This window comes from Hyperoodon ampullatus (assembly GCF_949752795.1).
Source record: "Hyperoodon ampullatus genome assembly, chromosome: 14".
Classification (NCBI taxonomy): Eukaryota; Metazoa; Chordata; class Mammalia; order Artiodactyla; family Ziphiidae; genus Hyperoodon; species Hyperoodon ampullatus.
The window spans coordinates 12086490-12114409 of NC_136927.1; the positions used below are offsets into that span (position 1 = coordinate 12086490).

General features: G+C 39.7%; 2 pseudogenes across 2 annotated transcripts; both read left to right on the forward strand.

The window, feature by feature from the left end:
- Window positions 1-5579: 5579 nt before the first annotated feature.
- Window positions 5580-6171, forward strand: LOC307063379 (large ribosomal subunit protein uL6-like; annotated as a pseudogene). Its single transcript has one exon. The product of its transcript is annotated as a large ribosomal subunit protein uL6-like (transcript).
- Window positions 6172-12001: 5830 nt separating this feature from the next.
- On the forward strand, window positions 12002-13278 carry LOC307062992 (V-type proton ATPase subunit G 1-like; annotated as a pseudogene). The gene is made up of 2 exons: window positions 12002-12006; window positions 12873-13278. The product of its transcript is annotated as a V-type proton ATPase subunit G 1-like (transcript).
- The last annotated feature ends 14642 nt before the right edge of the window (window positions 13279-27920 follow it).

Genomic DNA, 27920 nt, shown 5'->3' on the forward strand with positions numbered 1-27920 from the left:
GGATAGTGGGCAGATCTCAAATTAAAGTTATGACAGAGAGCTGTTCTGTAGATCCTCCTCAATGAAAAGACAAGCATCATTTGATCTAATTGTTGCTTAGCTATAGCCAAACGTTGGGACTGTAATGACAAAACAGTTCAATGAGATATTACATTTTGCACTCGTTGCAGTCGTTCTGCTGAAAACAGGTTCTGGTTCTGCTGAACCAGGATTTTGCTGAACTGGTTAGTCGTCTAGAAACTGAGGCTTGGAACTAATTATTAGGAAGTGCCAATGTTCTCTGACCTATGATGAATAAGCCTTCCTTCCTGAGTAGATTAACTTCTCTTTAAAGAAAGAGCTAATGAAATTTAGAACCTCCCAAAGAGATCATAAGTAGACATTTGATTAAGCAAACAAGTTAAAGCAAGAACTTGGTAGGTAATCATGAAAACAGTCCTGTCAAGTTCTTTCGCATTTCATTGAGCAATTGCATTCCTCCAGCAAACAAAGGACTAACATGTTAAATGTTCAAGAACTTGATGGTTATGCAACCAACCATCAGAAATGTTCAAGCTGCCTTTCCAGTTGATCCGGGGTAACTGCTTTTTCCCATCATCCTTGAAGCATTTGTATGGCTTTTGTCTGCTTCATTTCTGGAAAACTATTTTAGTAGGTAGAAATTTTTCCAAAATTTAAGATGCAAGAGAGGGGACATTTTTCTGATTTTATAACTCAAGTCAAATGTAGTCCATCAAGGTTAGCAAAAAGTCTAAGAGTAGTTATTTTTCCTCGGTTCATCTCTGTTATGTATTAGTGGAAACTGGGGAAAATGGGGGTCTGGCTTCTGGGCTGCCAAGATATATATCACCCATCCCAAATTGAGCCAGTAAAGTGTGAGCAGCTGTGTTGTCAGCAACTGCCTTCTCTAGACCTAGCTGGGTACCGTGAACTTCACAGCTGCCCCCAAGGATACAGCGCTTTGTGTTTTAAACTGATTCCCATGAAGCCTCTCCTTTCTGGGTATTTCCACTTTTGAGGTACAACATGGAAATTGAGACTTCTATCCTCCTTGGGCTTGAGAAATCCAGCCCTGCCCCTGGCCTGGCTTCTCGGCCTATGAGGGGGAAGGCAAAATCACCTTTTCCTTCAATCATGAGTATTTATTGAATCTTGTCTTAGTGTAGGTCCCCTCTCTTGTAGCAGACCCTGAGACAAGAATTCAAGTGTAAGTAGTTTACGTGGGAGGTGGTCCCAGGAAACACTAGCACGGAGGTGTGGAGGTGACACAGGAAGGGTAGGCAGCCTTATGGAGCAAGTTACCACCGTGGGCGACCAGAGCTCAAGCCCAGTGGGAAACTCTGGGAGCTGATGTACAAGACTTAGAGTTGACTTATGGAGGGAAAGGGATTTTGGTTATATATCCACCTGCCTCTAAGCATCACTGGTTGAGGGCTGCCAGTGGTTAACTGCCCAGACTGTCCAGTCTACTGTGTCTGAGGACAGGGTGGCTTTCCGCTGTTTGGGAGGACACCCTCTGGTGAGAGATGAAGATACTGGCAGTTGGTAGTAGAGCGAGCTCACATTGCAGTGGTACCACCTGAGGGGCTGTAATTCAAAGCCTTGTTATTCCAGCTATGAGGAAGGCACTGAAGTAAGTGCTGTAGAAAAGTGTAGTTACCTCAGTCAATACATGAAGCAGAGCATCTGTGTGTTGCTGACTGTATGCTTAGAATGATGCCAAGTGCTGTAGGGGAAGCAATAGAAACAGGAAGTATGATGTCCCACTGGTTTGAGGGGCTTACTGAATAGGGAAGATAACCTTGCTTCTACCATTGCAACACGGGCAAATGGACAAAATATAAATAGTTCATTGGCATTAGGGGAGGATTGGACTTCTTGGGAAAGGCTTCATGGAGAAGGTAGGAAATAAAGGAAAGATAGCATTTGTAGAAAAAAAGCCAAAACCTGTATCATCTGAGGACCAATGAGACAGATGGCATGGAGATGGAGTTAGCCTAGCATGTTGATACGTGGTGAACAAGCCCATGAGACCGAGGTTGATGGAACATATTCAAGTGAGTGGGAATCTCTATGCTTGACAGGGTAGGGCAGGGCCAACAGTGAGACGTCTGAAGGCAAAACAAAAAAGTCTTGGTTTGTAATTGTCCTAAAGATGTCAGTCATTGCCTTGAGCCTACAATCCTTCTTGAAAAAGCCCACCCATGTCCACAGTACTGTTGAAGAAGTGGCTGTGTTGGGGCAGATGACCCTACTTCTGAGGCAACATCTGATTTTCATGGAGCAGACACCTGCCCCAAGTGGGATAATCAGATTTTGGTGTTTTGAATTTTCCCCCTGGCATTTGGACCTAGGGCACTAAGAGACTGAATTAGTTTGTTCTCTGTAGAGACAGGGCAAGGGTTCTGTTCCCTTAGTAAGCTGCAGCCATGTGCCAACACAGCACATTAATGCATCGTAGAAAATATTAACTGCAGCAAAAAATATGAGTACAAGTGCTAGGAGAATCAGAGAAGAGAGCCTATGTGACCCCAACACATTTAAGGTGACTTTCTAATTCTCCCAAGGCCACGGTGTACCTCTGGAATTTAAGTCTTTTGTAAACTTTCCATCTAAGTTAATTTGAATGGGTTTCTCCTCCTTGGAAATCGAGGACCGTTAACTAAAACAAGATGGTAACCACTAACTTGCATATTTCCAGTGCTCTGATTCTCAGTCCTCTGGGTTGAAGTCAGTTGGTGATCCCCAGAAGAAAGCCTTGAGACAAGAATCATGTTCAAATGGTTTATTCAGGAAGGGCTTCAGGGAGACCTTAAAGGAATGGGGGAAACTTGATGGGGAAGGGAAGGCAGACAAGCTGGTGGTGAATTCACGTCCATCAATGGGGTCTACAGAGGGCGCTGCAGCGGAAGTCCCGCCTCAGGGTTTCTCCTTCTTCCCTCCCGCAACGAGACCGGCTTCCCCTCTCCCTTTACTGCCCTGCACTGTCACGGGCAGGCAGAGGTAGATTAGGCAAGATCATGGCCGTCCACTCGTGTACAGTCCAGTTGAGGGAGACAAACTTGCAAACACATATAGGCGACTAGAAAAATAGCTGCTGCTGGTGGAGAATAAGAAAATCTACATCCAAAGGAAGTTCTCTGCAAACAGTGAATGATTTAACATGGATGAGCCGTGCTCCCCCTCAAACATATTAGAATCACTCAGCAACATAAACATGGTTGATTTCCTCCCAGGTACTATTTTTAAAAATCTCTTCCAGAAAACAGAAGTTCCTGGAAAATGACTGTTGAAGGAAAGTGGTTATAACCTGGCTGGAGCCCAGTTTATACTCCGCAGCCTTGACCCGAGAAAGAGAGTGGTAAATATCAAACCCAACGGCTTGGTAATATTCCATTGTACATATGCGCCACATCTCCTTTATCCATTTGCCTGTCGATGGACACTTAGGTTGCTTCCGTGTCCTGACTGTTTTAAATAGACCTGCAATGAACATTGTGGTATATGTATCTTTTTGAATTATGGTTTTCTCAGGGTATATGCCCAGTAGTGGGATTGCTGGGTCATATGGTAGTTCTATTTTTAGTTTTTTATATATACACTACCAAGTGTAAAATAGATAGCTAGTGGGAAGCAGCTGCATAGCACAGGTAGGTCAGCTCGGTGCTTTGTGACATCCTAGAGGGGTGGGATAGGGAGGGTGGGAGGGAGAGGCAAGAGAGAGGGGGTATGGGGATATATGTATACATATAGCTAATTCACTTTGTTATACAGCAGAAATGAACACAACATTGTAAAGCAATTATACTCCAATAAAGATGTTAAAAAAAAAAAGAAACAACTTGGTAAGACTGTTGTATGTTTTTCTTTTCCCCATGAAGGTATGTTTACTCATTCAGGGACTAGAAACATAACTGTTTAAAGTATGTTTGGTCCCGGGGTCGAGCTGCCAGGAAAACCGTGGGCATTTGCTTGTGATAATTTTTTTTTTTTCCCAGTATGGTCTCTATTTAGTGCAGGGTTGGTGAAAGTGTGGACCAGTATCCACAAGGCTTTCAGGAACCTTAAACTGATAAGGCACAAAGCTTTCTCTTTATTATGAGCAAATGATGTACCATATGATATCAATTCATATTTTATACATATAAGCAAGTGCTACATACTAGTAAGTGACTATATGAGGAATTAACTATTACTAAAATTTAGTATTCATACATTTTCTTTTTTTTTTTTTTGGCTGTTCCTCGCGGCATACAGGATCTTAGTTCCCTGACCAGGGATTGAACCTGTACACCCTGCACTGGGATTGTAGAGTCTTAACCACTGGACTGCCAGGGAAGTCCCTCATATGTTTTAAATAGCACGATATTGGAGTTTAATAAGAACAGTTAAGTGAGGGTTCCAATGGAAGTTGGCTTCTGCTGAATTTTTCACAGCACTGGAAAACGTGCACTGCTGCTGTGCACAGGCTGGGGGTATGCACTCCCACAAGGCTTGGTGGAAACACTGATCAGTGCATCCCTAGGGGTGTTCTCTATGGTTTTCAATTGCTGTTATTCTTTGCTTTCTAATCATCAGTCATTTTTAGTTCAAGTTTGTCTTCATCTACTTTCCTCCATAGTTGGTTAAATTTCTTATGTGGAAAAATGCTCTTTTAGTATGAGTTTCCCCAGTAGACTCTGAGATAAGGATGTGAATGCAAGTAGTTTATCTGGGGGACGATCCCAGGAACCACTGGAAGGCAAGTGGAGAAGGAGACAAGGAAGGAAAGAAAACCAATCAAAGGGTGTGCAAATGAGCAGAATTCCTGATGTGGGCAGCTGGGTCTCAGGACTCTGGGGACTCTCAGGAGACTTTGCATAACATGCCTCAGTGTTGCCCCATCTGAGAGGTGAGGTTTGGGGTATTTATCCGACATTTTCCATTGGATGACTGGTGAGGGCTGCTTCTGGAGGCATTGATTCACAGATACCTCCAGCCTGCATGCTGGATCATGCACCTGCAGCCAGAGAAAGCCCTCCAGGAGAGTGGCAAGAGGTTTATAAGAGGCTGTCAGTGAGGAGAAGAGTTGGAAGAGAGGACCAGCAGGAACTGGGCAGGACACAGTTGCTCTGACAGCGTCTACCTGGGATGCAAATGTCCATGAACAGTGTTGGGGGCCCATCGGTGTCTAACCACTTGACTTTAGCACACACATGTGTTGCATTCAATGCACTATATAAGACCCAATTGCTAAGTCGTCAGGGAGAACCTTATGTTAAGAATGCAATCTTAAAGTTGAAACCCAGAGGATGGGAAGAAACCAGCCATGTGAAGAAGGGAGAGTGGTCCTGAAGTCTTCTGCATCCGTTTTCCCATTTAAATTCTGAGTCGAAACAAGGAAATTTAAATCCTTGATTGCTTGAAGAGTGATTCTTAGCAATCACATTCTCATTCAGAGTAAAATTATTTTTAGCCCTCCTGCAGGATAAACTTTCAGATTTTCTATTTGCTACCATTTCAACATCATGTTTCTCTCCTCTAGTCAATTTCTCTTTGTCCACCCATTAGTCCAATGTCCTAATCCCACTCTTTTTGCCATATCTACTGCAAGAATGAAGACCATTCTCAAAATCAGACTGTCGACATTCCAGAAGATGTCGACATCACTCTGAAGGGATGCACAATTATTGAGAAGGGCCCAGAGGCACCCTGTGGAGGGACTTCAATCATATTAATGTAGAACTCAGTCTCCTGGGAAAGAAAAAAATGAGGCTCCGGGCTGACAAAGCGTGGGGAGATAGAAAGGAACTGGCAGTGGTGCACACTATCTGTAGTCGTGTACAGAACATGGTCAAGGGTGTCACACTGGGCTTCCATTTACAAGATGAGGTCTGTGTATGCTCACTTCCCCATCAACGTCATTATTTAGGAGAATGGTTCTCTTGTTGAAGTCTGAAATTTGGGGGATGTGAAAAATACATCCACAGGGTTCAAATGAGGTCAGGCATTGCTTGTTTAGCTCAAGCCTAGAAAGATGAGTTCATTTTTGAAGGAAATGACATTGAACTTGTATCAAATTCAGCTGCTTTGATTCGGCAAGCCACAATACTTAAAAACAAGGATATCAGAAAACTTTCAGATGCTATCTCTGTTTCTGAAAAAGGAACAGTTTAGCAGGCTGATGAATAAGATCTACATTGTCCAGCTACAGAAGCAGTAGGATGCCAGATGATACTTCGGACTCATCTGGGACATTTTAAAGATGCAATAAAAGCTCTTGATTTGGGGAAAAATCCTAATCCTATTTTCACTGGCTGCTGCTTTGAGAGTTCCCATCTTCCATCCGAGATTTTTCTAATCTAGTTCCTTAGAAAAAGAGACCTCTCATTGGAGACACAGAAATTTTCAGCCCCTTCTAAAGACAGTGGAGATGACAATCCAGATACCTGGGGCTGGACTTCTCAAAATTTTTGAGTTACCAACTTCCCCACTTTGTCCTGCCTCTCAACTGAAAGGTAATTCCATATCTCTCAGACACCAGTCCTGAAGTTTGTCTTAGGATCTCAATATTCTGTTAGTAATTGTGTGGCATTGAGAAGGACTTAAATGAGTTTATGATTTTTTTCTTGCTATGGAGTCACTGTCAAAATTGTCTGAGTCACACTTCTCTTCTTTGCAATGTAATACACTCCCAAGGGACACGGGGCTTCATCTTGAGCATGTGCAGTAAGTAGTGCTAGAAAGAAGACTAAAAACTATATATATATATATATATAAAGAAGCCATCTCAGATCTCACTTCTTAACAGATTTCCTGAAATCTTATCAATGGAAACAGCATCACTTATCAACATGCAATGGCAGGGTCCCCTTAAATCATACTCCTCCATTGGTGGCACGGTCCTTTTGGGGTATCTCTGGTAGTTCCAACTTTTGAAAGAATCGTTTTCTCCCATATGTATTTGGAGTTGTTGTCTTGTTTGCACATGACTGTATTCTATCTTCCAGAGCTTTCTCACAATTTTTGTTCTTCTGATGGAAAACCTTATATTTTTCTGCACTATGATGGATTATTTTCATCAAGTTTTCTTTCATTGCATGGGCTGTATGATGGAAGTAGACATCTGTCTCAGTTTGTAATTTGATACAATTTTAAATAGCCCTTTATATATGACCTATCTGTTTTTATATCCGGCAACACAAAGTTAGCTCTCAGTTAAGGCTGAATGAATTAAAAATTTAAATCATTGCTTTGTAAGAAGGTCCAACTTAATCATCCATATGCAAATTTTAAGTATGTGTGTTAAAGGAATTCTAGGTATCTGGTTTTCTGACCTTGTATCTTAAATCTTTTATTAACTTAGTTGAATTTGTTTATGTAGTGCTGCGTAGCAAGGAAGAAAAAGTACAGTAAGTCCCCTACATATGAATGAGTTCCATTCTGAGAGTGCTTTCATAAGTCCAATTTGTTTGTAAGTTCAGCAAAGTTAGCCTATGTACCCAACTAACACAATCAGCTATAAAGTACTGTACTGTAATAGGTTTATAATATTTTTCACACAAATAATGCATAAAAAACAAACAAACACAAAATAGGTTTACAATACTTTTAACACAAATATACATAAAAAACAAACACAAAAAATAAAACATTTTTAATCTTACAATACAGTACCTTGAAAAGTACAGTACAACAGCTGGCATACAGGGGCTGGCATCAAGTGAATAGTCAAGAAGAGTTACTGACTGGAGGAGGGAGAGGAGGTGGGAGATGGTAGAGCTGAAGGATCGTCAGCAATAGGAGACGGAGGGCAAGCTGCCATTTCACTCACGCCTGACGTAGATGACACAGGTTCTGGTTCCTTGCTGGATTCAATTCTATCTAACCTCTTAAAGAAACGATCCAGTGATGTCTGGGTAGTATCTCTTTTTTTCCTTGTCACAGATGACACAGAAGCACTGGGTTGCATTTTCTGCATTATGAATCTCTGCAGTTCTTCAGTTACTATAAGAATGAATGACATCTACCATCTTTTCACCTCTCTCCACTCTCTCAATTATTTTCACTTTTGTTTCCATTGTTATTGCTTAGTGCTTCTTAGCAGTACCAGCTACATCACCGCTGTTTTTACGGTTGCTTCCACACATCCTGGGCTTAAAATAAAGATACTGTATTACTGTACTTTATTCAGTACTGTACAGTAAAGTACACGAAAGCACAACCACTTGTAGAGGAGGCACATATGTGACAATGTACACCAGACACGTGTACTAACTTACGTGTTTGGATATGTGAACACACGTTCACATCTTTGCAAGTTTGCAACTTGAAGATTCCTATGTAGGGGACTTACTGTAATATATAAGCATATCATCCCATGACTACAACAGATAAATAAAACCGTCTACAGCTATAAACCAGTATTTTAATCTGCATATAAATCCTGCCTAAAATTGTCCTCCAGTGTTTTGTTTTTCAGCCTTTTAAGAAAATACTTCTAGTGACAGCAAACTCATTATCCCCTCACGAAGCAATCCAAACCAGTTTCAGATAGTTCTAATCATTAAAGGAAAAAAAGTCTTCAGCAGCTAAATGATAGACAGGTGTAAGCACTGTGCTAAAAAATTTGGATAGCTTTCAGTGTCAGTCACCTTGATCAAGAGAACTCTGCAAACCACATTAGCAATCCCAGTCGACAAAAAAAATTGATATTGAACCTCTACATACCTTGGCATTTGTAAGTCCTCATCCCCTATCCAACATTTGTTTATTCAGCAAATGTGTACCCATTTGGGTAACTCTCTTGTTAATATACTATGAATGACTATGATTCAGTAAGTACATTGTTCAGAATAGATTTATTCTACTTTCAACTTGCAGCTCAGATAAATCACCATGACCCAAAGTATTTTTCTAGTTCTTCTGCAGTGGTCATGTTGCCCTAAAAGGGTCTTCAAGCCATTTGCTCTCCATGAGTGATATAGCATATGTCCCTATTACCTGACTTCAATTATAGTGTTGGAATCTTACCCAGGTCTTATATGATGATCCCTTTGGAGCAGGATCCAAAATATATCGTTATGTGTCTTGTTCAATCTCATATCAAAGGAGGTCATCAAGGTAAGTCGAGATATTGCCTTATCAACAATTTGGCTGGCATGACCAATATCCAAGTTTAATCCCCAAGTGGCACATGGAGGGGTAAGGAATATTCTAAGCCTCCTTGACATTCCTGACATTGATTGCTACCACTGCCTTCACTCCAGTCCTCTCCATGTCTAATCTGGATGACTGCCATAGCTTATTGTGCCCTCAGCCTTGCCATATCTCCCATCCCTTCCCACCTGCAGCCAGAATGCTCCTCTTAAATGCACACTGATCATGTCAACTCTGTTGCTTAATTGCCTTGTTACCTTCTCCATAAAACTCAGACTCACTATGGAATACAAAGCCTGTGCCAACTTCTCCCTCCTCATCTCTTGTCTCCATCTTTCTATCTTCCAACAGTGTGGGATTATCTTTGATCCTGGACAGTGGATGCTCCCTGCTGACTCTCCTCCTCCCTGTCTTTGGCTGCACCCCTCCCTCAGAGTGAAGCCCTACTGCGTAGCCTCCAGGAAGCTTGTTTTCCTGACTCTTTCTCCCCCAGCAGGATAGGCTTGTGTTCTGTCCAACCAGTTCTGTTGCAGACTGAGCTTATCTCAAATGCTAGACCTAATCACCCTGTATTGTCATTGTTTTCTAGTCTGTATCCTCCCCAAACCTGGAGCTCTTGGTGACAAGAGGCTGGGTCTTTTGTATCTATAACATCAGGTTGTAACAGGTAGTTGTCTCCTATTGCAAATTCGTGATGAATGATGGTGATCCAACTCAGAAGTGAATAAAAATTTGGAAAACGTAATTGTGCTTCTGAGGACCATTTTAGGGAATATTTCTTTGAGTGAACTCTGAAGTAGTTGAGTAATGATTGCTCTTAATGGAAGCACTAAAATATGAATAATGGTAATCTCTGATGGGTTTTCCCTGGTTTATGTTTTTGCCTTAATTTTTATATTTTCAGAATTCTCTATAGGGAGCCATATAGGTTACATTTATAATCAAGAATGAAGGTTAAAAAACAGTATATATTATTATTATTATTATTTAATTTTATTGAAGTATAGTTGATTTACAATGTTGTGTTAATTTCTGCTGTACAGCAAAGTGAATCAGTTATACGTATATATTCTTTTTCATATTCTTTTCCATTATGGTTTATCACAGGATATTGAATATAGTTCCCTGTGCTATACAGTAGGACCTTGTTGTTTATCCAAAAAGAACAGTATATAAGTATATATTACTTTGTATTTGTATTGTACCTTTATGGCAAATGTATGCAGAGCAAGATAACTGGAATAAAAAGTCCTCAAGAGGGTAACTGGTTTTCTCTAGGGCTGGAATAATGGGTGACTTTTTTTCTTTTTCTCCTAATTTGAAGGTTTTTTTTTTTCTGTATGATTATGTATTCCTTTTATAAGAAAAATTATTAAAAATAAATATAAAAATTAAATAAATGACATGATGATTGAAAATATGAGCAAATAATCAAACTACTGCTTATCAAGAGATCACTGAATTTAACAAATCAACTTATTGTCAAGGCATTTAGCTATTATTTAGAGAACCCATGGAAAATAATATAAATATTGCAGTCTTTTAAAATGGAGGAAAATATGACTCTGGAAATCATAACTGGAAAATTTGTTTTAGACCTTTTGGAAGTTAAGCATATCATTGGTTTGGGAGCAGAACCTCAGTCCAGTTATGAATTATAGAGGTGGCTTTTAATGGAAGATAACTATCCATTTCTGTTGCCAAATCAATTACCCTTTAGTACACAATACACCGGAGATTAAAATCCCACACATTCAGCAAAATATTTACTGTGAAGCAGTGTAAATAGATTTAGTCATAATTTATACAGGTGCATATTTATAGGTAGAACATAAATGTTTGAAAAAATGGCAATGAGAGAAAAGAAGAACCAACGTTATTTTAGAATATTATTTCCTTTGAGTTTCTTCTTTAATTCCTTATGCTTTGCATTTATTATGTGTTAAAACTCAACACTCCAATATTTATAAACCAGGTTAGCTTTCCCTCACTTGATTTGGTAAGAGCTGAGTAAATCAGTTACATGTGGTTATTTATTAAAAAGAAGATTAGATACAGTTTTTGTCATTTCACTTTTGTGAGCAAAGTAATGTTAAGTTCTTAGAGGTTCTTTTTTATCACCAATTATCACGAGATGAAAATATGATTTACTAACTTGTTGATTAATAATTTTCATGTATAAGTAAAGGTCAGAGTTGATACTTCTAAAGGTAGCTTGTATCATTCAATCCTGATCTGAAGATTAAGTCCTGAAAGCTACACAAATGCAAATATTTAGACAGAGAAAGCCAGTAATACTTAAATGAAAGATGGAAACATATATGTATTTAGCACATTATAGTGTGACAGATAGTAAGCAGAGCAATTGCCTACAATATATTATCCCATTGAGTCCTCACCACAAACCTACAGATAAGTCTATTAGTCAGGGTAGTCAACAGTCTGTAATCTCAGCTGTTTATAAACCACCATATCCACTGACAGGCAGCTCTGGGCCCTGTTTCATCTCTCCTTGGCTGACAGCGTAGCCAGCAGCACAGAGAGAGAACGAGACCTAGGAAGTCTCAAACCTGCACCTCAAAGCTCGAGCCTGGAAATGGCAAACATCACTTCTGCTCCCAACTCATTGTTCAGAGCTAATTACCTGGCACCACCCAACCACAAGGGGGCAGAGCAGGGAGTGCAACCCCACAGTGTATCCAGAAGTGGAAGGAACAGGCAATATTTGGTGAATAGTACTAAACACTACTATAGTAAATGTGTGCCCCTATTTTACACACAAAGAAACAGAGGGAAGTCAAATAACTTGTCAAGTCACATAGCTAGTAAGTGAAAGAGTTAAGATGTTATTAAAGAACCAAGCATGAAGTGAACAGTGTTTTTATGGCAAATTCTGAGCCTACCAATTCTATGTCACATAGAAAGACACAGGAATATTAGAGAGTGAACAGGGATTAGCAGATTTCCCTTGCTTTCACTTTTGTGAACTTGAAATCCTTTGGCTATATTTCCAGCTGCCTACCTCAAAAGCTAGAGATCAAAAGTATTGCCTTTCTGTTACCAGAGCTGAGTTCCTTATGAAATGTTATGGCCCTTGGAGTTCTTCGGATAATTTATTGAAGATAAAGAGAAATGTGACTTGCAATCCCTTGGAAGATGTTAGCAATGTGAAGCCAAATGAACTTCAGGAAGAGTCAGTACTGTCAATCCAACTTGCCTCAGTGGTGTGCATTCTTCATGAAGATGAATTATAGACAGGGCTGGTGCATGCACAGCTGCAGGGGGCACTGCTCACATAGTATTCTATGTTGATGCTGCCTCCTAGACTTATGAAATGCATTGGTCAAAGAAAATCTTTCTTCCTAGGAGGCAAATGTCATACATTTCCTCCATTTCAGCTCCTCTATTCGGTAGTATTTCACTACTTATGAGTAGCTGTTGGGAGAGAATACATTATCAGTAAAGTCTTGAGGAGTCTACAAAGTTTGAGCTTCCATTGAGGGTTCAGCCAATGGAAACTCTTTCTATCATTTTCCTTTTAGCATTTGACATCTTGTGATCTACAGCACTTGCTTGTAGGTACTAAAGAATCTCTACTTCCCTAGATATTCCAGCACCAAATAAACAGCAAATTTACATTGTTTCTACATAACACCCAGAAATGGTCTCTGCCTTGCTGTACATTAATACTCTGGGGTGCTTTCAAAAAATCCCCTTGGGACTTCCCTGGCCAGTCAGTCGCAGGGCATCCAGCAGCTGCTCCAGGCTGAGAAGCGGGCCGCCGAGTAGGTGTGCAAGGCCTGCAAGTGAAAGAACCAGAGGCTGAAGCAGGCCAAAGAAGAAGCCCAGGCTGAAATTGAACAGTACCGCCTGCAGAGGGAGAAGGAGTTCAAGGCCAAGGAAGCTGCAGCTCTGGGATCCCACGGCAGTTGAAGCACTGAAGTGGAGGAGGACACCCAGGAGAAGATGACCATCCTTCAGACCTACTTCCGGCAGAACAGGGATGAAGTCCTGGATAACCTCTTGGCCTTTGTCTGTGACATCCGGCCAGAAATCCATGAGAATTACCACATAAATGGAGGGGAAGAGCAAAAGCGCTGTGCCGTGGATTGGCATTTTAGATGCCTTTATAGAATATGAGGCTTTAACAAGGCTTGGGTTATATTCTTGTGAAAAGGCATTAAATTATGTCTGTATATTTTTAAAAAAGAAACAAAACATTTTTTTAAAGATCCCGCAACATGTGGGATCCTCCCGGACTGGGGAACAAACCCATGTCCCCTGCATCGGCAGGCGAACTCTCAACCACTGCACCACCAGGGGGTAGGGGGTGCAAGTTCAATCAGTGATCACGGAGCTAAGATCCCACAAGCCTTGGGGCCAAAAACCAAAACATAAAACAGAAGCAGTGATCCACCAGAGGGAAGACAGCAGAAGCAAGAAGAACTAATAACCTGCAGCCTGTGGAACAGCAAAAAAAAACATTCACAGAAAGATAGACAAGATGAAAAGGCAGAGGGCTACATACCAGATGAAGGAACAAGATGAAACCCCAGGAAAACAACTAAATGAAGTGGAGATAGGCAGCCTTCCAGAAAAAGAATTCAGACTAATGAGAGTGAAGATGATACAGGACCTTGGAAAAAGAATAGAGGTAAAGATCAAGAAGATGCAAGAAATATTTAATAAAGACCTAGAAGAATTAAAGAACAAACAAACAGAGATGAACAATACAATAACTGAAATGAAAACTACACTAGAAGGAATCAATAGTAGAATACCTGAGACAGAAGAACGGATAAGTGACCTGGAAGACAGAATGGTGGAATTCACTGCTGCAAAACAGAATAAAGAAAAAAGAATAAAAAGAAATGAATACAGCATAAGAGACATCTGGGACAACATTAAATGCCATAACATTCACATTATAGGGGTGAGAAGAGAGAGAGAAAGGACTCAAGAAAATATTTGAAGAGATTACAGTTGGAAACTTCCCTAACATAGGAAAGGAAATAGCCACCCAAGTCCAGAAAGCGCAGAGAGTCTCATACAAGATAAACCCAAGGAGAAACACACCAAGACACATAGGAATCAAACTGGCAAAAACTAAAGACAAATAAAAATTATTGAAAACATCAAGGGAAAAAGGACAAGTAACATACAGGGGAACTCCCATAAGGTTAACAGCTGATTTCTCAGCAGACATTGTACAAGCCAGAAGGGAGTGGCAAGATATACTTAAAGTGATAAAAGGAAAGACCCTACAACCAAGATTACTCTACCCTGCAAGGATCTCATTCAGATTCCATGGAGAAATCAATAGCTTTAGAGACAAGCAAAAGCTAAGAGAATTCAGCACCACCAAATCAGCTTTACAACAAATGCTAAAGGAACTTCACTATGTGGGAAACTCAAGAGAAGAAAAGGAATTACAAAAACAAACCCAAAACAATTAAGAAAATGTTCATAGGAAAATACATATTGATAATTACCTTAAATGTGAATGGATTAAATGCTCCAACCAAAAGACACAGGCTTGTTGAATGGATACAAAAGCAAGACCAATATATATGCTGTCTACAGAAGACCCACTTAAGACCTAGGGACACATACAGACTGAAAGTAAGGGGATGGAAAAAGATATTCCATGCAAATGGAAATCAAAAGAAAGCTGGAGTAGCAATACTCATATCAGATAAAATAGACTTTAAAATAAAGACTGTTATTAGAGATAAGGAGGGACACTACATAATGATCAAAGGATCAATCAACGAAGAAGATATAACAATTATAAATATATATGCACCCAACATAGGAGCACCTCAATACATAAGGCAACTGCTAACAGCTATAAAAGAGGAAATCAACAGTAACACAATAATAGTGGGAGACTTTAACACGTCACTTAAACCAATGGACAGATCATCCAAAATTAAAAGAAATATGGAAACAGAAGCTTTAAATGACATAATAGACCAGATAGATTTAATTGATATTTAAAGGACATTCCATCCAAAAATAGCATATTACACTTTCTTCTCCAGTGCACACAGAACATTCTCCAGGATACATAACATCTTGGGTCACAAATCAAGCCTCAGTAAATTTAAGAAAATTGAAATAATATCAAGAATCTTTTCTGACCACAACACTATGAGATTAGAAATGAATTACAGGGAAAAAAATGTAAAAAACACAAAAACATGGAGGTTAAACAATACATTACTAAATAAGAAAGAGATCACTGAAGAAATCAAAGAGGAAATCAAAATATACCAGAGACAAATGACAATGAAAACACAACGATCTAAAACTTATGGGTTGCAGCAAAAGCAATTCTAAGAGGGAAGTTTATAACTATACAAGCCTACCTCAAGAAGCAAAAAAAAATCTCAAATAAGCAATCTAACCTTACACCTAAAGGAACTAGAGAAAGAAGAACAAACAAAACCCAAAGTTAGCAGGAGGAAAGAAATCATAAGATCAGAGCAGAAATAAATGAAATACAGACAAAGAGAACAATAGCAAAGATCAATAAAACTAAAAGCGGGTTCTTTGAGAAGATAAACAACATTGATAAACCATTAGCCAGACTCATCAGGAAAAAGAGGGAGAGGACTCAAATCAATAAAATTAGAAATGAAAAAGGAGAAGTTACAAGAGACACCACAGAAATATAAAACATCCTAAGAGACTACTACAAGCAACTCTATGCCAATAAGATGGACAACCTGGAAGAAATGGACAAATTCTTAGAAAAGTATAAGCTTCCAAGACTGAACCAGGAAGAAATAGAAAATATGAACAGACCAATCACAAGTAATGAAATTGAAACTGTGATGAAAAATCTTCCAACAAACAAAAGTCCAGGACCAGATGGCTTCACAGGTGAATTCCATCAAACATTTAGAGAAGAGCTAACACCCATCCTTCTCAAACTCTTCCAAAAAATTGCAGAGGAAGGAACACTCCCAAACTCATTCTATGAGACCACCATCACCCTGATACCCAAACCAGACAAAGATACTACAAAAAAAGAAAATTACAGACCAATATCACTGATGAATATAAATGCAAAAATCCTCAACAAAATAGTAGCAAACAGAATCCAACAACACATTAAAAGGATCATATACCATGATCAGGTGGGAATTATCCCAGTGATGCAAGGATTCTTCAATATATGCAAATCAATCAATGTGATACACCATATTGACAAATTGAAGAATAAAAACCACATGATCATCTCAATAGATGCAGAAAAAGCTTTTGACAAAATTCAACCCCAATTTATGATAAAAACTATCCAGAAAGTGGGCATAGAGGGAACCTACCTCAACACAGTAAAGGCCATATATGACAAACCCACAGCAAACATCATTCTCAATGGTGAAAAACTGAAAGCATTTCCTCTAAGATCAGGAACAGGACAAGGATGTCCACTCTCACCACTATTATTCAACATAGTTTTGGAAGTCCTAGCCACAGCAAACAGAGAAGAAAAAGAAATAAAATAATACAAATTGGAAAAGAAGAAGTAAAACTGTCACAGTTTGCAGATGACATGATACCATACATAGAGAATCCTAAAGATGGTACCAGAAAACTACTAGAGCTAATCAATGAATTTGGTAAAGTTGCAGGATAGAAAATTAATGAACAGAAATCTCCTGCATTCCTATACACTAATGATGAAAAATCTGAAAGAGAAATTAAGGATACACTCCCATTTACCACTACAACAAAAAGAATAAAATACCTAGGAATAAACCTACCTAGGGAGACAAAAGACCCATATGCAGAAAACTATAAGACACTGATGAGAGAAATTAAAGATGATACCAACAGCTGGAGAGATATACCATGTTCTTGGAATTAAAGAATCAATTTTGTGAAAATGACATACTACCCAAAGCAATCTACAGATTCAGTGCAATCCCTATCAAATTACCAATGGCATTTTTTACAGAACTAGAACAAAAAATGTTAAAATTTGTATGGAAACACAAAAGACCCCGAATAGCCAAAACAATCTTGAGAAAGAAAAATGGAGCTGGAGGAATCAGGCTCCCTGGCTTCAGACTATACTACAAAGTGACAGTAATCAACACAATATTGTACTGGCACAAAAATGGAAATATAGATCAATGGAACAAGATAGAAAGCCCAGAGATAAAACCACACACCTATGGTCAACTAATCTATGACAAAGGAGGCAAGGATATACAATGGAGAAAAGACAGTCTCTTCAATAAATGGTGCTGGGAAAACTGGACAGCTCCATGTAAAACAATGAAATTAGAACACTCCCTAACACCATACACAATAATAAACTCATAATGTATTAGAGACCTAAATGTAAGACCAGAAACTATAAAACCCTTAGAGGAAAACATAGGAAGAACACACTTTGACATAAATCACAGCAAGATCTTTTTTGATCCACCTCCTAGAGTAATGGAAATAAAAACAAAAATAAACAAATGGGACCTAATGAAACTTAAAAGCTTTTGCACAGCAAAGGAAACCATAAACAAGATGAAAAGACAACCCTCAGAATGGGAGAAAATATTTGCAAACGAATCAACAAAGGATTAATCTGCAAAATATAAACAGCTCATGCAGCTCAATATTAAAGAAACAAACAACCCAATCCAAAAATGGGCAGAAGACCTAAATAGGCATTTCTCCAAAGAAGACATGCAGATGGACAAGAAGCACATGAAAAGCTGCTCAACATCACTAATTATTAGAGAAATGCAAATCAAAACTACAATGAGGTATCACCTCACACCAGTTAGAATGGGCATCATCAGAAAATCTGAAAACAACAAATGCTGGAGATGATGTAGAGAAAAGGGGACTCTCTTGCACTTTTGGTGGGAATGTAAATTGATATAGCCCCTATGGAGAACAGTATGGAGGTTCCTTAAAAAACTAAAAATAGAATTACCATATGATCCAGCAATCCCACTACTGGGCAGATACCCAGAGAAAACCATGATTCAAAAAGACACATGCACCCCAATGTTTATTGCAGCACTATTTACAATAGCCAGGTCATGGAAGCAACCTAAATGCCCACTGACAGACGAATAGATAAAGGAGATGTGGTACATATATACAATGGAATATTACTCAGCCCTAAAAAGGAACGAAATTGGGTCATTTGTAGAGATGTGGATGGATGTATAGACTGTCATACAGAGTGAAGTAAGTCAGAAAGGGAAAAACTAATATCGTATATTAATGCATATATGTGGAACCTAGAAAAATGGTACAAATGAACCAGTTTGCAGGGTAGAAATTGAGACACAGATGTAGAGAACGAACATATGGACACCAAAGGGGGAAAGCAGCGGGGGAGTGGTGGTGGTGGTGTGATGAATTGGGCGATTGTGATTGACATGTATACACTGATGTATATAAAATTGATGACTAATAAGAACCTGGTGTATATAAACAAACAAACAAACAAACAAACAAAACAGAAGCAGTATTTTAACAAATTCCATGAAGACTTAAAACAACGGTCCATATCAAAAAAATCTAAAAATAAAGTAACATAAAAATTCTAAAAAAAAAAATCCCCTTGTTCATTTTCCACTGTTAGGATCTGATTTAATTAACCTGGGGTAGGGATTGTCTGAGAATATTTTACAAAGCTCTGCAGATGGTTCTAACAGTAGCCTAGGTTTAGAACCACAGACCTAGGAAATAGTTAAAAAGTGTCCCAAGACAAGGTTATTACCGAAAAGTTCAATTTATTAGATTAGGAAAATGGGAAAACTGTAACATTGCTCTATCAAAAACAACAAAAAAAAGATAAATTGTGATGAGGATTTGATTCCTCAACCTACCAAATTTGGTTTCTGGCCCACAATTTTGCCAAGGTCTACAAGTACTGCCACATTGCCAAATCCATCCTATCGCTGGTTCTCAATATTGTACACAGGAATACTCTGGAAATCTTTAAAAATATAGACAGCTATCCATACACAAGCCCAATTAAATCAGCATCATTTTGCACCAAAAAATCCAATAAAACCAAAAATCCGGTTTTTAAACATTCACCAGTTGATTCCAAAATGCAGCCAAGGTTAAGAATGATTGTACTACTTTCTTTTCAGTCAATATTGTACTAAACTTCTCAGTAACTTTTGACACCAACTTCTTTCTCCTCCTTGGGAACCTATTATCTTGGCTTCTGTGACTCCACATTTTCCCATTTTCCTCTTTCTTCCAACTTCTCTAACCATTTCCCCTCCCCCTCATTCTCATGTGTCAGCTTCTCTTCTAGATTTCTACATTATGAAAATCATCAAACTTCAGCTCTTGAGGCAGAGTCATCATCCTGGTCTAGTTGATATAATTTATTCCTATGATTCTAAATACCATCATTAAGCCAAAATCTCCCCAATTTATATCTGTAGCCCAGATTAATATTTTTCAGCTTATTTATCCTCTTGGATGTTTTACAGGCATCTTTTTTTTTTTTTTTTTTTTTTTTTTTGTGGTACGCGGCCTCTCACAGTTGTGGCCTCTCCCGTTGCGGAGCACAGGCTCCGGATGTGAAGGCTCAGCGGCCATGGCTCATGGGCCCAGCCGCTCCGCGGCATGTGGGATCCCCCCGGACCGGGGCACGAACCCGTGTCCCGTGCATCGGCAGGCGGACTCTCAACGACTGCGCCACCAGGGAAGCCCTACAGGCATCTTTAACTAAACATTTTCAAACCTGGACTCTTGACCTCAGATGTGTTCCTCTTTAATACCTTCCTTACTCTCACTATATAATGCGATCTCCCCATTTTTACAGGCCAGAAATCTGGGAGGTGTTCTCAATTCTGCTCTCCTCAAACCCCACCCACAAATCCAGACCTTTATCACATCTCATCAAGTGTACCTCCAAATATACTTCAAATACACCTTCTTCTCTATGTGTACACAACTAAATTAGTTATTTCTTGTTGCATCGTACATGGTCCTTAAACTTAGTGCCTTAAAACAATGATGAATACTTAATATCTCATATAGTTTTCTTTTTTTAACATCTTTATTGGAGTATAATTGCTTTACAATGTTGTGTTAGTTTCTGCTGTATAACAAAGTGAATCAGCTATATTGTATACATATATCCCCATAGCACTGCCCTCTTTCGCTTCCCTCCCACCCTCCCTATCCCACCCCTCTAGGTGGACACAAAGCACCGAGCTGATCTCCCTGTGCTATGCAGCTGCTTCACACTAGCTACCTATTTTATATTTGGTGGTGTATATATGTCAATACTACTCTTTCACTTTGTCCCAGCTTACTCTTCCCCCTGCCCGTGTCCTCAAGTCCATTCCCTACATCTGTGCCTTTATTACTGTCCTGCCCCTAGGTTCATCAGAACCCATTTTTTTCTTTTGGATTCCATATATATGTTAGCATACAGTATTTGTTTTTCTCTTTCTGACTTACTTCATTCTGTATGACCAACTCTAGGTCCATCCACTTCACTACAAATTATTCAGTTCCGTTTCTTTTTTATGGCTGAGTAATATTCCATTGTATATATGTGCCACATCGTCTTTATCCATTCATCTGTTGATGGACACTTAGGTTACTTCATGTCCTGGCTATTGTAAATAGTGCTGCAATGAAAAATGTGTACATGTCCCATTTTGAATTATGGTTTTCTCAGGGTATATGTCCAGTAGTGGGATTGCTGGGTCATATGGTAGTTCTATTTGTAGATTTTTAAGGAACCTCCATACTGTTCTCCATAGTGGCTGTATCAATTTACATTCCTACCAACAGTGCAAGAGGGTTCCCTTTTCTCCACAGCCTCTCCAGGATTTATCGCTTGTAGATTTTTTGATGATGGCCATTCTGACCAGTGTGAGGTGATACCTCATTGTAGTTTTGATTTGCATTTCTCTAATGGTTAGTGATGTTGAGCATCCTTTCATGGGTTTGTTGGTAATCTGTATATCTTCTTTGGAGAAATATCTATTTAGGTCTTCTGCCCATTTTTGGATTGGGTTTTTTGTGCTTTTTGATATTGAGCTGCATGAGCTGCTTGTATATTTTGGAGATTAATCCTTTGTCAGTTGCTTCATTTGCAAATATTTTCTCCCATTCTGAGGGTTGTCTTTTCATCTTGTTTATGGTTTCCTTTGCTGTGCAAAATCTTTGAAGTTTCATTAGGTCCCATTTGTTTATTTTTGTTTTTATTTCCATTTCTCTAGGAGGTGGGTCAAAAGGATCTTGCTGTGATTTATGTCATAGAGTGTTCTTCCTATGTTTTCCTCTAAGAGTTTTATAGTGTCTGGCCTTACATTTAGGTCTTTAATCCATTTCAGGTTTATTTTATTTTGTCAGCTGTACATCCCATCTTACCCTCTGAAAAGAAAAAGTCTTGTAAGGTCATTTTCAAAGAGGTTTTGTGACTACTTCTTTCTTGTTTATTTGCCAATCATTCATAAGAAGTGAAGGTATTGTGATTTTTATACATCTTGGGGTCTGGAGTGGAGTTGAGACTCAACTAGGAGAGCAATGGGGTAAGGAAGCCCGTCTATGGGTGGTCACTGATTAGAAGCTTCACAGAACTAGCTATGTTTTGAGTGGAAAAATGGAAAGCTAATATAGTTCAGTAAAAGGAAACAAAGAAACACTCTAAAGAACAAATGCAGCAACTCAGGGTTATAACAGTCAGGGATGAGTTAGCACAAGAGCAAACATCTCTCTACACGTGACTAAGCACTAAAAGAGCACATGCATAATTTTTAGTCTGTATAATGACTAATTTTAAAATAATTTAAGTTTAGATGATGTTATATTTTCAACATAGCAGGAAAATCCCTGGAGGGGTTGGTAAAGCAATCATATGGATTTGGGGAAATGATGATCTTCTATTTGATTCTGCTGATTCCTCCACCCTCCTAGGAATTTCCTTGACTTTGGTAACACTACAGTTCCTGGTACTTCTCAATATCCTTTGCAGGTCTTTCCTTTTAGTATTAGGACTCTTCATGTAATAGGGAAGAATAAATCTGACTCCATATTAGATCTGTTTCTTTTACTTTAACCTTTGTATTCCACTGCTTTTGCTACAAGTTAAGAACATTGCCTATAGCCTAAAATATAAAGGAAAGCCCATTCTCAAGGCTCTGACCTTTAAGGCGATAACACTTTTCCATCCAAATAGAGATTAAAAAGTTGCAGAACAGAAAGTAACATTTGTCTTGTTGGAGGTTTACGGGGACATCGTGACCTGACCTATGTGGACAGCTGCAAGAATAAAGGATTCCTCCACCAAGAAGTTTGCAAAAGGCAATCCTGCTCCTCTCTCACCTTGCCTTTAAAAATGCCTTGCTGAAACCCTTTGGGAAGTTTGGGGCTTTCTGGGGCATGAGCCACCTGCTCTCCTCTCATGGCCCTGCAGTGAAACTTTCTCTGCTCCAAACTCCAATCTTGAGTATTGTTTGGCCTCACTGTGTGTCGGGCACAGGAACATGCATTCAGTAACATGAACACTAACCAATTTAATCAAAAGAGAATGTGACAGGTCCTAAAACTTAGAGTTTCAAGGGGTAGACTTAGCAAGCCTGGATCTGAGACGTGAGAACTGTTCGCTCTCCCTCTGCTGTGCTTGCTGGCACTCTCCTCTGGCTCTTTGCTCTCTCAGCTCTGCTTTCGTTTGTGTGAACTCCAACTGTAACAGGGAAGAGCCAACTCTGACTACATGTTGGATCTGTTTCTTTTACTTTAACCTTTGCTTCCCGGTTGCTTTTGTTCACTAAAAGATACCGTCTGTACACAATGGCCTGCCTCGGGGAGCCCTGCCCCTCTGTCTGAATGTTAAACCAAAGTGCCTTTGTTCAGGGAAACATCTGGACCCTGTCCACCTGTGGATAGCTACAAAAAAGAAGAACTTAACACATCCCCTCCCTGAGGCTGGCCATTCCAGGGGATATTTGTAAAACTTATGGCCTTTTTACTTTACTTCCTCATCTCCTCCCCCTCTCTGTGCTATAAAAGAAACTGGCATCCAAACCCTGATACGATGGTTATTTAGAGACATTAGTCCGCCATCTTCTCCGTCTGCCAGCTTTCCAAATAAAGCCGTATTCCTTGCCTCAACACCTCGTCTCCAATTTATTGGCCTGTCATGCGGTGAGCAGAGCGAGCTTGGACTTGGTAACACAACCTCAGCTGGAATGTCCCCACAAGGTAGCGAAACTGTCCACCGACAGCTCCAGGTTTACATCCTGCTGGAATCCCAAGTAAAAAGTGAACCTCTTCTCCAGTTGGTCCAGTAAAAACCCGACTTGAGCTCTCAGTGAACCTGGCTTTGGCCTCTTCCCCTGCCAAAATTTCTATTTAAGGTTCTAGTCACACTGCCTTTTTTTCAGTCTTTGCTGAATTGGGTCTTTCCTGAAAAATGTTGTTCTTTCTACCAGACTCTTCCCTTCCATAGGGGCCAACTTAATTTCTTCCTCATCCTTCAGATCTCACGTAAAATGCTATTTCATCAGTGTGATTTTTCTGATTCCAGAGCACATACTGTAAGTTTACATGTTGTGTAAGGAAAGGGTTAACCTTGCAGCTATACTGGGTAGCGCTGTGCTTACCTCCTGGGATGTCTAGAAGTCTGGTCAAGGGAAGGTTGAAATATACTAACTCCAACTTCATAATATTCTGTTTAAAGTTCAAAATTCCCCTAGAGGCAACATGTATTAGTTTGTCTACACTTTTTAGGGATGTGTAGATTGATAGTTTGTACCTGATTTAACAGGTTACACAGCCTGGGTTTTTATATAGCCAGTGGTATAAAAAAGCCCTCAATAAATGTGTGCCTGGGCTCACTGTTATCTTGTTAGTGGATAATCTGAAGATGAAGTGTGCCCTGCCCTGAGCAACTAAGAAGGGACCTATGGAGTTATGCCTAGAAGTCTTAGACCAAAATATGATAGCCTATGCTCTCTGTCCTGCCATATCCTTTGCTTGTATGAGAAACTTCCTTAAGTATATCCTGTGGAATCGTGTGAGTCTTGTGATAATCTCCAATTATCCAACCTTGTGTAATTGTCACATATGTATTTTGTGATTATTCTATTAAAATATGTCTCTCCTACCAACTGAAAGCTCCAGGAAGGCAGGGGTCATGCCTCATTTTGCATTTCATCTTCTCCTTACATGCAGTAGTGCTTGGTACATGGTAAATTAAGATCCAACCAGGGAAGCAGAAACCATTCTGAGTTCTCACAGAAGGGAAGTTAATGCAAAGATTTGGTGGCACAGGTGATAGAAGAGGCCGAGGAGTCAACCAGGACACTGTGAGGTGACCCAGATATTTACAAAAAAAAAAAAAGGAAGCTGGTACCATCCCTAGGCTAAGGGACAGAGGGAGGAGGTGGTGCCACCAGAGCTCAGAGGCCAGGGTCACACAGTGGAAGTTGGAACCAGGGCAGGATATTCAGGTGGGAACTGGAGCTATGGGGGAGACAGACACAGCTACTGCCGGGGATGCAGTCTGAGGCAAAGAGCGAAAAGGAGAACTAGCCTGGCTTCTCTTCTCCTTCCTTTCCACTCCTTTCTCTTACCAGTGTCTGCCATTGTCCCAATCAAGCTGGAAGCCAGATGACACTGAAACAATCTGGCTAGGTCACACTCCGGGGGTGCACCACAGGGGAAGAGAAAGGAACAGCTCCAGGATTATCATTATCAGTGTTCAATAAATATACACTGAATGAATGAATAAAACCAAACTGTGTGCAGAACAAGCATTGCTGGTTGATTCAAAATTCTAGTGCTACCAGCCTTGAAGGGTCTAAATTTATAACAAAAATGCATGTGTGACATAGACCAGAGGTCCCTACCCAGGGGAGAATCTGGAGAGACACAGTCAGTCAGCCTGGCTGTTGTCACTTAGTGATGAGTCTGTTGCTGATCAATCCTCCTCCTGGCTGACTCTTTCTTTAGCTGTGCAACTGATCTCGGAGACACAGCAGTGAGCAGTCCTGAAGAGAGATCTTAGTTTCCTGCCCAGGAATTGAATCTGGGTAGCCTGGATGAAAACCAGGAATTCTAGCTGCCAGACCACCAGGGGCTAGAGGCTAGGAGCAAAGTGGCCCTGGCTCTTTCCCCCGTTTGAAACCAAGAATGTGTCAAGGAGGCAAAAACTGTAAAAACAGGCACAAAGTTTATTATGAGATACGGCACAACATATGGGAGAGCACAGAGAGAAGCATTTTGTTTATTTAAGACAGAAGCAAGGCAGAAATACACACCCAGAGAGAAAGGGTGTGGGCATCCTCCCTAATGAGAAGGAGTGCAGTAAAGAGGTGATTTAAATCTCTTATATAGGACAGTCCGTCTGGGTCTTTGTTTACATTTGGTCAATTACCTCATTTCTTTTTTCGCACCTGACTCGTCCTAGAACCCTCCCCAAGATGCATGTGCAACTTTTTGCTAAGATGTATCCCACCATAGAGGGCTGTGGGTGCATGTCCACACTGATTATGAGGTGGGGTCCCCTTCCTTTTTGACCCCCAAGGAGCCTTCCTGCGCATGTGCAGACAGGGAAGTCTTCCTTGATCTCAGGAGCGGGCACCTTATCTCTTTACTTTAGCAGAGCTCAGCTTCTGCCACTAGCTTTGTCCTTGGAGTGTCTGGGTGAGAACAAAGCTTCAGTTTCACTCCACTTGACAAACACCATCTGTCCGGCCCAGGGGCCCATCTATCTCCTACCTCACAATATATTATAGCTTTAGCTTGGGATGAATTACTGATAAATATTTATCAGTAATCCTTTGCCTATTGGTCATTTCATTTGTTCTGTGTTGATTTCCGTATTTACTTTTTATGAGGTGAGGGAATACTTATTTTGCTTCTAACTCTCTTAGGAGGGGACCACACTGGAGCCTGCGTGTCCCAATAACAAAGAGCATAATAATCTCCCAAATGTAAAGAAATACATGGATATTTCAAATCATCTTGTAAAAAACTAAACCTATGGAAATTAAATCATCTTTTGTGTATTAGTTCTTCTTCAAAGTCTTACTATTTGATGAAGATAAAAAGGAAAGGCCATTATTCTAAATCCTGAATAAAACACATACACCACACAATACTCAACTCTTTATCTAGGATAAAAAAAATCTCCAGTGACTTCCAGAATGTTAACAGAATATTCAGTTATTCCTTATTGCCCAGATAAAATTCATGATATAGTAACAATTACCTAAAGATCCAAGAATGTTGACATGAGTTTATTTGATCTGCACAAATGCCCCATCTACCTTCATTTGTAAATTTCCCCCAGAATCCATTGTTAAATAAACACAATTTCAGGAAAAAATATACCCTATACAAATATTTGGAAAACAATAATGCAGTACAGATGACAATTTACTTCAAATTTATGCCTATTTGTAGAAGCCATCTGAATTCTCCCTTCTCTCTTTTCATACTACCTTCCTTAAAACCAGACTATAGGTTGAGTGGTTCTCTTGGGCACTTTCATGCTACAGAGTGAATTTGCTAAGTTGTGAATTTAATAAAAATTGCTAAGCTAACTGCCCTGGAGCTGATTCATTTGTACCAATTAGACATGACCTTATCCTGAGCATGAGGTTGAACACGTCTCTCCTGTTTAAAATTTTCAGTGATTGATAATGCTCAATTCAACTTTGAAGAAACAGATGCAGCCAGTGGGATTTGTGAATTGCTTTCTCCTTTTAAGTAGCTGCTGAATTGGTTCTCATTGCTGTTCTTTCTTGTTCTTTGTAATTAAGAATAATTTAGACAAGTTTGGAAGTTTGTAAAAGTTACATTCTTTTTAAGAAGAAAGCATGTTGTACAAAATGAACCTCAAGGCATCACCACCTGAAACTTTGAACACAAAACATGTCATTTGTACCAGATGCTACAGTGCTACACATTTCCATTAACAGCTAGAGTAGCCACTGCTCAGCTGATGAGTTTGGTGGTGGCTTTGGGCTCAGAGTTACCTTCTCCTCTGGAGGATTGCCCTTGGCTGATTGGAGTCACCTTGTCAGTGAACAAGGTGAAAAACTTGAAGTATCTAACAGCCAACCTCCTTCCTTCTGAGCAGGGCAACCTCTGTGCTACAATCCATCCTCCAGAGCTGATTCCCCATGCAATCAGGCTGGGGCTAACTTTCTCTTTCTTAGGTCCTCCCCCTGCTTTATTCTTCTTCCATCATCCCTTACAAGTTTCTCCTGGGAACACTCCCTCAATAAAATACTTACACAAGAGTCTCCATCTCCCTATTTCTAGGGAGCTCAACCCAAGACACTATTTTCATTATCTAACTATTTAGACTCTATAAGAAATTGGTTAGGCTCTGCAGACCAAAAAAAAAAAAAAGTGAACATTTGTTTCACTATCCACTAGAATGACTATGACTAAGGATTAGTAACTATTTCCATAGCAAATGCATACTGTTCATCTTTCTCTGACGATCAAAAGCTACATAAAATGTCTACAGGTTTAAATCACTTCAACTGACAGTCTGAAAGTGAATCCTTTATACTCTTCTGATTGTCTAGGTCTGGGTCCTCATCCCTGTGCCTCCTTTTGGTTTATTTCGCAGTCCGAGACTGAAAGAAGTTTAAAAACAAATCACTTATGGAGCACGGACTATGCAAAGGCACAAAACTAGAAACCTTATAGATGTTATTCCATTTGATTTTCATAGCAAATTTTCATTTGATATTGATTTTCAGTCAATATCAAATGATTCCATTTGATATTCCATTTTGATTTCCCTACTT